General features: G+C 41.2%; 1 protein-coding gene across 2 annotated transcripts in view; it reads left to right on the forward strand.

Annotated features, from left to right (window-relative positions):
* arb2a (ARB2 cotranscriptional regulator A) overlaps window positions 1-12,035 on the forward strand; it is a 222,730-nt gene that overhangs the window by 108,016 nt on the left and 102,679 nt on the right. The gene's annotated exons all lie outside the window — the stretch shown is intronic.

Raw genomic sequence — 12,035 nt, forward strand, 5'->3', positions numbered from 1 at the left:
CACACACACAAATATATAATATATAAATGTATGAATGCACATGTGTACGTCCATTCACACTCCATACACACACACAACGGCACATTACCTGGAGTCTCACACAGCAGCGTTCACTCACACTGACATGCACACACACACAAACACCCACTAACACACGCATGCACGCTCTTAGACAAACAGCCTGAAAATGACAAGATAATCACCACATTCAAACTTACCTTCAGCTCTGGGTAAATGCTTTTCTCTGAGATAAACTAATAAATATACTGTTTTCTTTTCAAATGTTCTCCACTGAAGGCCCTAATTACCATACGCTGACAAAGACCTGACAGAGGTGTAATAGTTAAAAAGGTAATTTGACTAGAAGTAGGAGTTTGGGTGGGGAAAAGGGTCAGTGTGCTTTCCCCCCCACCCCCTCCATCCGCCTCTCTCTTTAATGGTTTATTCACGCTTTTCGAGGACTTTTTGCGTGATTGACTGACAAGGTCTTTTTCTGAAATAGCATCTTCAGTAATGAGAAATAATTGACTCCCTAATCAAAAAAAGGGTTCATGGAATCCACAAACCCAACTGTAATCTTCTGTGGCATTTCCAGCAGAATTGACAGTCCTCATAGCTTCAGGCTCTATACCACTTTGATTTAATTGCTTTTTTTTTACAAGATTAATAATATACTTTATACTGAATTGTGTGTGTGTGTGCGTGTGTGTGTGTGTGTGTGTGTGTGTGTGTGTGTGTGTGTTTGCCCTGTATGTGCTTGTGTGTTTGTATATGTGTTCCTTACTTTTCTCTCAGGCTTTGTTTTTAATCAATAATATCACTTGAAAAGCACTTCAACTGGTGTACTACTTTTGGTAGATTTAAATTTAATTCATTAAGGTAATCGCTGTGGTGATTTCATTATGTACTCAAAAGTATATTGCTGGGATTGTTGGGCAAATTATTTTAATAAACTACACTATAAAACATTGCAAAGAATAACAGAAGAAAAACAAAGTAAATTACTATAAGAAGCATTATTATGTGTTATTTAAAATGTAGTGTCTGCTTTAAACAACAGTGCAATAATAATTATAATAATAATAACAATTGATTAGTAAGGTTTTTGTATCGATTTTAATATCAGTGTGCAGTATCTCATTAATTTGAATATTATTTTATTACCTTTTTACATGAATATTTTTCTTTTGCTGCAATAGATCCCAAAGTTGGGGTTTTTCTTTTTTTTTTAATCTTTTGACTATCTATGGAATTTAAATTTGTATTTAAAGCTAGAAGGGAAAATGTTTTTGCTATTAAATCTGGTCCATCGGAACATTGTGATACAATTCCGATATTTTAAATGGGTTTGTTTTTTCTTTACCCTGCCTGCTTAAATGGCTAATTAAATTACTTTGTATTTTCTTATGCCCCTAGATTAGTATTATATTTTTATCTTTAAGTTTTATGTCTTGATTAATGTGGACATAAAAATAATAATTTAAGTTAGTATGCCTTGAGAACTGCAAAGTTTGTACATGATGGGGCAAATTAACTTGTAGCTTCCTCCAGCCTGTCCAATTTGTAATATGGCCTCAACCGGTTCTCCCTCTCTTTCTTTTCGGACTCATCTTTCCTCTCGTTAAAAAGCTGTTTTAAATCATGGCTACTGGCAATAAGAAGTTAATTCCAGATTGTTATATATTTCCATTAATTTCAGTTGGCCTTCTCTAGTTTCCCCTTTTAGTACAGAGGGATCACAGAGCCTGTTTTTTTTATTATTTCTTTTTCTGGGGCTGTCTCTTTTCCCCTTGCCCCACAGCACAGGACACGAGCAAATATGAGTAGAGGATGATATCTGAAAGGAGCGACACTCTCTTTGTCACTTTCATTAGCACTGTCTTTTACCTCTCCCCCCTCCCCCCCAACTTTTTCTTTTCTTTTCTTTTTTTTTTTGTCCATGAGCGGTTTGTCACTCAGAGATGGGTCGAGTGGTCCTGGAAGTTTAAACAAAACACCTCAACTGAGAATCCAACTCCCGCAGCCCTGTAGACACACACACACACACACACACACACACACACACACACACACGCACACACGCACACACACACTTGCACATACCTGATTTGCCAGTAATGTGCAGAGCAGCAGGCTCCTCCAGATTTCTTGTTTTTGTTTCTTTTTCCTTCTCATCCTCCTCCCCCATTCACAGCTAAGGTGAAAAACAGTCTACTGAGATATTTGGTGAATTTTGCTATTAGCAAGCTCCACCTTTCCAAAACACTTACAGTAGATGGATTTCATGTTTTGATTTGTGCAGCATGAAAGTGAATTTGTGCTGTATTTAAAGTGATCAAATGATCCTTATTTCCAGGTTAATAATTGTATTTAGAGGTTATACTAGAATAGGTTTGCGTGGTTTAATTTTACAAAAAACATAATATTTTTGTTGTACTGCACATTGCTGCAGCTCCTCTTTTCACCCTGTGTGTTGAGCTCTCTGTTTTAGCCACCAAGTCAGGCATCACACTTTTTTTCTATCTTTGTTGGGAGTCGCACATGTGCAGTAGCTAGGTAAGGACTACTGGCCAGTCAGAAGCAGAGTATGAGGGCGTGCCACGCTAGCAGCTAGGCGAGCATTACAACGTGTTTTACAAAGTGACGCACGTACGTCATGGAAGTAAAGGCTGGAAAGGTGTTTACTGTTGGAGATGGTAAGTCCCTTTGGAAGTGGACTTTGGTCTTTTTCACTTTGTAAATCTATAACATACACCAAAAAATATATATAACACAAAAACAAGATGAGGAAAAGCCAAAAAGCATAATATGGTCACTTTAAAATAAACAAATGAATGTGTTCATGATAACAATAAGAACAGTAAAAAATACACGCACTAGTTCAAATTTATCTGTACTCAAACCATCTCACAACAAATTTAGAAGAATTTAGTGAAAATTCCACTTTATAGCGTGGTAACGTTTTCTCACTGATCCCCAATTTAGAATTATGGCTTGCATACCAACTGTGGACTGAGTTAGTACAAGGAATCAATGTTTATCAGCCCCTAAGGCTGTGTGTGTGTGTGTGTGTGTGTGTGTGTGTGTGTGTGTGTGTGTGTGTGTGTGCGTGTGTGTGTCTGTGTGTGTCTGTGTCTGTGTGTCTCAGAAATGGACAGCAGTACCCAATGGATATTTAACACATTAGCTTTGGCAAAGCTGAGAGTGGTGTGAAAACACACTGATTTCCTAAGTGGCAATCATATCAGCCTCGTTGTCAGAGAGCAAACATCTGTGTGTGTGTGTGTGTGTGTGTGTGTGTGTGTGTGTGTTTACATGCACGTGCACGTGCAAGACCCAGCACATTTACACATTTTTCCTTTTTTTGGTGTGTGTGTGTTTGATTCACCAGGATTAAGTTTATTTAATAGAATCTGTTTTCTTTGTCTTATGATAGTCTGTATTTCTACCTGTGTCTTTCTTTCTGCATCCAACCTTCTCCTCTCCCAGCTCAGGGTTCCCTTATTTCTGTCAGTCTCTCAGCCTCTGATGCTGCATTTGCCTGCTCTGCATGCGTGTGTCTCTTTCTGTCCGTCAGGGGTAAGCTGTCTCCTCCCTGCCAGGGTTCAGGGAGCCCTCGGTTCTCCTCGATGTCAGCATCGCCCTGAGTTACGACACAAAGGTCTCAGCCTCCTCCTCCACCCGCCCTTATTAGGCCCTCTCGCTCACTCCCTCCCTCCATCAATCTAATTCTCCCTCGCCCTATCCATCCTCGTCTCCAGCTGAGAGTTACCCACCCGCAACTATGTTAAAACAGGGTCATCCCACGGCATGCACTTAAAGGCTGTCCCTTTAACCTGCTCTGAATTACTTACGGCTATTATTATAGCTTATAAATCATTAAGAAAGTTTAATTATACGAAAATTTCATGGTGGAAATGTGCAAGCTGACACATGGGAAGGGGAATTTAATGGGCCAGCAAGTCCCAGCACCGTGAGGGAAAATATTGAGGTTAAGTTTCTATTTTACAGCATTGCCGGAGGGTTGGGAGACAGGGAGAAAGACAAGAAAGAAGCACTTTCAGAGTGAGGGAGAGAAAAAGCGAGTGGAGATGATGAGGCCTAACCGGTATCCAATGTGCAAAAGTAACTTTCTCATTCACTCTGTAGACCCAAGCTTTTAATATGGCCAGTTGATTTGGGAATGATGAAGACATTGCCCACCATACCTTGTGCTGGTTTTCTTAACTAAGATTTATTCTAATTAACACAAGACTTTAATTAGTCGCCATGCCATAATTTCACTTCGTTAAGGAATGCTGCCTAATTAGAAATTACCATTTGGAGTATTTCTGTAATTGCTGTCGCCAAACAATATAAGAACCTCCCTAACTACTAATGTTACAAAACTTTCACTGTCCACTTTCTTAATTGTGTCAATATCATTTCAATGTGAACATTATAGGGCTATTGTTGATACAGCTCCAGCAACTTGAGCAACGGCTGCCCTTCTTTTTCATTGTGACAGAAATATAAATTGATCAAACTGTTGGGAGTTAATATCATTAACACTTAACACTGTGCAGATGTTAATTAGAAATTAATTGAATTCTGTTGTGGTAATTCTAAAATATAAAATGCTGCTGTACTTTTGAGCATCTGCTTGGCTTATTGGGTCTGAATTATTTGAGTCCAATGTCATTGCAATAAAAGAGTTGTCTGTCGAATTCAAGTGTTTCATAGACTCATTACTATTTCATGGACTCATGTGTCACTAGCCGGATGAAAAAGATGTTAGTGGAAATTTGCTTCCGATTATGTGAAGAGCAAGAGCCGTAAGCTACATTCAGTAGTTATAATATATAGAATTTGTTTTAACTTAAATGTCTGATTGCACATAATCACATGCACAAACCAACACAGGAAAACTCTCACTCAACTTGGTATGAAGGAAACTAAATCCATTTTTTCAAAGAAAAAATAGTTGCTTTTTATTCTTTATGTGCACTCCGTTACCCACAACCCCTTCATTCCCTCCCTTATTCCTTACCTCCATCCCATCCTCCTTGCCCTCTCTCTCTCTCTCTCTCTCTCTCTCTCTCTCACCTCCATCCTCCCTTTCTGTCTTCCTCTTGTTTTCCATGCGGGCACAGGCGGGCCGTAGCGCCCGCAGCCGGCGGGTTTCCTGGCACGCCGCTTGTCATCCTCTGCCTTTTGTTTCCACCAGTGGACAACCATTCTCCACTTCTGCTGTGTCAGTAAATATTTATTGGCCTTCCTTTTCCTCACCGCCCCCACTTGTTGGTCTGTATCTATATGTGTGTGTGTGTGTGTGTGTGTGTGTGTGTGTGTGTGTGTGTGTGTGTGTGTGTGTGTGTGTGTGTGCGTGCTGCATGGTTACACACACGTAGAATCCTGCCCAACACGTACACAGACATACACCACCTCCCACTACCCTGCGTCCGGTGCTGTCAGTCACCCAATTCAGCAATGCCCCCTCCTCACCCTTTCAAATCTCACCCTGTCTCTCCGCCCACCATCTCTTTCTCTATTTCTCTCCCTCATCTTCCCTTAATCATGCATGTGGTGAACAGCCGTGACAGGAAAGAGGAAAGAGAGGAGGAAGTTATTGCCGTTTTCTCCGGCTCTCTCCCTCCCTCTCTACACCCTCACCATGACCAGAGTTCACGCGCTGGAGAGTCAGAGGGGAAAAAACCTGGCAAGTAAATTCATGTGACCTCTATGAGGAAAAACCACCGCACACTCCCACAACACTGAGAGATGCACACACACACACTCTCTCTCGCTCCCTAGGGCCCTGTGGCCTCGTGCTAGAGAGGGCTTCCTTCCTGCGGTTAAGACAAAGGAAGCTGGGGACCGACATGGGACCTGGTGCCGCTGCTTCAAAGCCACAGGAAGCACTGGTGTTGTCTCTTCCTGTGGAGGGTGTTGGAGCGTGGGGGGCCAGCTGCCTGTGTTTTCACAGCCAGGGATGGACAGGGATGAGTGTTTTTTGTGTTTGTGTGTGTGTCGCAGGCAGTGTAGTTAGAGTAGCAGAACAAGTTGCACTCAAAGTCCTAACCACCTTCTATGACCTGGGATCAATTGCTAGCAACATACAGTCGTACACAGACACTGTAGGAATAAGAGAGATAGCATACTGACATCATCCCTGTGGTGAATCCCGCAGCCATTGAAAGCCAAAGCCAGATGAGGATCATCAACTTAACCACTTGTTTATCTGTAATGCTTTTGTTCTCATTTATTTATGATTGAAACGAAAATCATTGCCAGACGATTAGTCAGCCTTTATGTTGTTGTTTTTTTCTCCCAGCCCTTGCCACTGTCTTTCCCGACTCTACACACGCTTGCAATATGTACATGTACGTGTGTTTGTGTTTGTGCTCCTGTTCCAATGTTGGCGTGTAGGGATTTATGGGGGTGTATGTGTTAGTGTGTCTGTGCCATGTGTTTTCTAACCTTCCGATGTGCACCCGCATACATGTTTGTTTGTTTTTCCTGTGTTCGCCCTGGCTCTTCTGATGCTCTCCTCTTACTCTCTGGCAGCAACAGGACAGTTAATCAATCAAATATTTAAGCAGTGCTTCAGCGCTCAGTGGGTAGTCCTAGATTATCTGTGGCTGTTGGCAGTGTATGGCGCAGTCACATTATAAGCCTTGTCTCTGACTGGCATCGTCACAGGGCGCTTCTCGCTCTCTCCCTCTCTCTCCTCTCTCTCCTCCTTCCCCTTGGCCTCTGCTCAGTCTTTGCTCACTCCCACTGATGCTCAACATTTTGTCCTCTTTTTTCATTTTCACTCATTTTCTGTCATTCTCTCTCTATCCCTTGTTTTTCTGTCTCTTGTTTGCTGCTCTCTATTTGCACTCTCTCTCTATGTATAATTGTGGCTTTTCACATTGACTATCAGACAGTGAGCAAGAGCTCTCATCTTCATGTCTTTGGCCGTTTCTCTCTTTTTTCCTCGTTCTGCATTCTTTCTACGGATAAGTCTGCCTGTCCCCCCATGGGGATCTCCATTGTGGATTACCATTCAGTTTCCTCCCAATTATCTAGTGGCTTTCGCTCTCTTTGACACATAATTATCAAAGGCCTAAATAATTGTCTTTATTATTGCTGGTGTTTAGATGTAGCGTCAGCAGAGCAGTCGCGAGCAAGGGAGCGTCACGGGGAGAGGAGAGAAATGAAGTATTTATCTCGACCAGAGATTAGCTTAGCATTCTGTTAAATGATGTCTCGTTGCTTATTTCAACTCTTTGTCCAGATTAATAAACATGATTAATATGCCCTGTGTTCCCTCCTGCATACGCATAACCCACACTTACACACACACAAACACACACACACACACACACACACACACACACACACACACACACACACACACACACACACACACACACACACACACACACACACACACACACACACACACACACACACACACACACACACACACACACACACACACACACACACACACACACACACACACACACACACACCCTATCGCATATCACATTCTTTGTCAGTGGTGAAAATAAGATTATGCACTACAAAACGTCTAGCAATTAGCTGGTTTTGTAGCAGGAAGCAGCTTAAAGGGCTAGCCACTGTACTTTGCTGAGGGCCATGTGAGAGGTCAGGTACAAGATGTGGCGTTAGAGAAAAGTCTCTGCATGTACGTGTGTTTGAGTGGCTCCAAATGAGTAGGGGATGGGTATTTCATAGAATTTGTGAAAAGCTGGATTAAGTAGAATTGCACCGACCAGGGGGTCATAAATCTGTGATGTTTGCAGGTCTCTATAGCAACCAGGCGGTATACAGAAAAGTCAGAAAAGAAATAGTTCATGAGGAAAAAACAGAGATGGTACAGGGAGAAGGACTTTATAGTTCATCCAGAGTTTAAATGTACAGTATGTTGGGTAGGGTGAACTCATTCTGCCTCATCAGTTCTGACTCAGCTTTGTTATCATGGTTCAGATATAATCCAAATTACTCTGACTGTTACACTGTTTTGAAACAGCGTGTCAAAAACAGGTTAAGAAAATTCTTTTACACTTTTTTGGCACACTAAATCATGAAGTCAAAATGATAAAGTTGACTAAAAAGAGTAATAAAAAAAAAAAAAACATCTTTTGGAAATTGAAAAAAACTTGAAAGACGTAGAAAACTTCATGTCTTATTTAAAAATAAATTAGGAAAAATACAACCTTTAAGGACACCCATTTTTCTTTGTGAATGAATAATGTATTGGACATAAATAAATGGTCTTCCTTAAAATACAAAATCTGTAAATACACCCCTATGTTATATTCCCATAGTGGCAGGCAGGTTTGTATTTTTAAAGACCAGTTATTTCATGGATCCAGGATACTATGCATCCTGATAAAGTTCCCTTGGCCTTTGGAATTAAAATAGCCCCACATCATCACATACCCTTTGCCATGCCTAGAGATTGGCATGGGGTACTTTCTATAAAATCCTCTCTCAATGCAAATCAAACCAGCTATCAGGCTAACTGAAATAAAACCATGCCAATGGTGGAAAAAGATTATTTCCAAAATATATATTTTTTTGTTCTTCTTTTTAGTCAACTTTAGCATGAATTTATAAACTTATGAGTAGCACTGGATAAGCCTGTTACGTTGCAGAAGATAGATGAAGTACACCAGACTGGTGATACACATTTCACCAAGGGGCTCTAGTGAATAAAGAGGACGCCCTTCAAGCTGAGGACTTTGGTTCAGACCCTTGCAATGGGACGCATCGTGTCCACTTAAGTTTAAGTTCTGCTTATGTTTTAAAGTCAGTGAAAGCCCACTTGCTTTAGGGATGCTGTTTCTGAAAGAGAAATGTCCTCATGGGGTTTAATAAGGCATTAATAAATATTCTTTGTTGTGTACATCTGCCTGTCTGACTCTCATTTGCTTTTTCTAATAATTTTCCCTCCTTCCTCTGAGTATACTACTTTTGATATCCATTCAGCTTCCTCTTATAACCTTCTGCCTTTCTACTCTCCTTTTCTTAATTTTCATTTATTCATGCCAACCTACCATGTCCATCCCCCACCACTTTACTCTGCATATCCAGCTGCTCTAGCATTAAAGGAAAGGCCAGCAGAGAGGCAGCAAATGTCTCAACATCTGTGTGTTGGTTTCAGCTCAACAAGTATTTCCACATGTTTCTTTTTTTTTTTCCCTGTCCGATACAAGACTGATTACAACAGCTGGCCTGTTTCCTTGTTAAAGCTGCAGTCTGCAGTTGCATAGTGGATTAGCACATTTAACATTTCTGGATAAAGATGGCTAACAATAACTCACAGGCTGACATGGTGTAAAAATTATAACATGATGAGTCATATGATGAGACAGCTTTCCATTGCTATCCACTTGGGAGAATGTGGCTTTATGATAACTGGTTTTGAAAGGTAACCCTGAGTATCACTCAACTATCAGAAGATATAAGCATGTTTAGATTTTGCTTTCAGCATGCACCCAACCACAGTTGTCATTGTGGCTTGTAAAACACGAAACCCAGTGGTGTTAAAACCATTGTGGTTGAAGGCCACACTGCATGGAGCACTCTCTCCTAGAGTTATTATTTGTCAACCTATTACCCCAACTGTTACCACAGCCAGCCATATGTGTGCAGGCATTGCGGCAATGAGAGCTGTCAGAATGAGTGATTGATATAGCCAGTGCTGGGAGATGGAGTTCTTTGGTCTTTAATCTTCAGTTGAGGCATCATCAAGGAAACAGACTCTGTTTGGTGAGAGTTGCTGATTTATTTTCCCTCCTCATTTCAGCAAACGTACACTTACTAACACTGTGTTTGTATCTTTGAATAACAAAGCACGGAGAAACTTGACCACAAAAGTTGGTAAAAAAAAGGCAGATTCAAAGTAGTTTTTAGTTGTAATTCAACCCAATCAAGCAAAGGAGAACTTCTTTTTACCATTAAAAAGCATCCAGAGGTGCTGAAACTAATGAATTTAAATTTGGGCTTTAGGACTTCCAAAAGTGCCATTATCCCACCAAAAAAACAAACAGCCTTCAGTCACTTGTTCGTTTGATGGAACAGTCTATCTACACAAGATTGATCATGCACTGCCATCCAGCTCCATCTACAACCCAGCTTTTAGGCTCACCTCACCAGCTGGGCCTCTTTCTTTACACATATCTTTATGTTTGTCTAACCGCTGTCTGTCATTCACTTTCTCCCCCAAACTGACCCTCTGTTGAGCAGTGCTCTCATATCTGCACACATCCAACAGACATATGCATACATTGCAAGCATTTGCCCACTAATAGTGAGACTAATACACACACACACACACACAAACACAAATACAGTTTACTTTGGCACCAGTTAAATAATTATTTATTATGGAACAGTTATACTTTTATATGATATCCAGTGAACCTTACTCATGTAAAGCACATTTTCCATCAAAAAAAAATAAAAAGTTGGACTCAGATGTTTTAAGGGGCATTCAATAGGACCAAGCAGACGAATATTTATTCACTTGGAAAGTAGTAACATTTTTAGTTTTCTCCTCAGACTTGGGCAATGTTTTTCAATGGTTTAAAGTCATGTGCTTAGCGTTTTCCATGGTTAGTCAGTCCACTGTCTCCTGTTTCCTGGCCTCTGCTAGCAGCCTCTATACTCAGGGACTGGCCCGTTTGGCTAGCGCCAGAAAACAGGACCTTGACTGACACCTCCAGTTTTAAAAGGTTGACTTTGCTACTCCCACGGGCCCAGTTCTGCCAGAGGAAAGCTTTTCAACCAAGCGTGGATGAGGAGGGAGTACAGAGAGAGGGGTGTGTGAGTGTGTGTGTGTGTGTGTGTGTGTGTGAGCGAATGTGTCTGTGCATACATGTGCAGCATCTGTCTTCTTTTGTTGTCTATCTCTACTCTTGTGCACTTTCTTGTGCCTGTGGTTGTACCTCCCCTCTCAGTCTGTGGAAGCCTTATCAGCTGTATGATGTATGAGTCCTTAGTGCCTTAATAGATTCCATTTATCTCTATACACTCCCACTTTAATTTGGCTGGGCAAGGGAGGATATATTCAAATGCCCAGCGTCATTATGATGTACAGCCAACACACAGCCAATCTAGCTGGCTGTAGATGGCGAGTGTTGCTTGTCTGTGAATGTGCATACGACGTGTAATTTCTCCAGCCTTAGCCCCAGTCTGAGTGTCAGATTCATATTAGCAGCAACGTAAACCCTCTATACCTTCCCAAACCGAAGCTTTGTACACAAGCAGCCCTGTTTTGTTTTATTACACCTGGGCTTATATCAGGCATTATTTATCCTATTCTTTCATTCAAGCACCAAATAAGCCCTTCTATTGCAATCCCTGTCTTAGCCTTAACATTAACTTGATCTCCTACTCATGTGATTTCCTTACACTCAGGCACCAAGCCATAAACACCATCACCATTTTAAGCCCGACAGAAGAACAAAAGTATAGTATCCTAGACTGTCTTTAGGTGACACTTATGATTAAGCTTTAATATACCAGTAGTTTAAATTTGGTCTGTGTGGATTTAGCACCACATGTAGATGATCAGTACTATTCTGCAGTGCTATGCCTATCCCTACTCCACCAGTCTCTTTCCCAGCTTCGCTAAACCTATACAATAAGGGATTGTTAACCTATTGTTGCAAGTCCTGTTCTCTTTTCTTCCCATTTTATCTTAAAGCAAAGCAGAGTGAAACAGCTCGTTCCCAAGGCCTGGCTTACGGTGCTCCTTGGGGTGGGACCAGTGGTGTGGGAAGTCTATTGTAGTGCAGTAACAAGTCCTTTGCGTGACATTTTCTTTAGCAGTGACATTCAGAAGGGAATAGGAAGACGGGCCTGCGGAAGCCACATTCTCTGTGACATGTGAAGGGAAAGGGTATTAAAAATGGGGACAGAGGTATTTGAACGTGCACATGGAAGGACATTTGCACAGAACGTGACAAGGACACGCTATGTTGGAGCAGCTCTTTCATATTTCACTTCATAACATTATGCTATACACCAGGTTG

The sequence above is a fragment of the Etheostoma spectabile genome, chromosome 5 (assembly GCF_008692095.1).
Source record: "Etheostoma spectabile isolate EspeVRDwgs_2016 chromosome 5, UIUC_Espe_1.0, whole genome shotgun sequence".
Classification (NCBI taxonomy): Eukaryota; Metazoa; Chordata; class Actinopteri; order Perciformes; family Percidae; genus Etheostoma; species Etheostoma spectabile.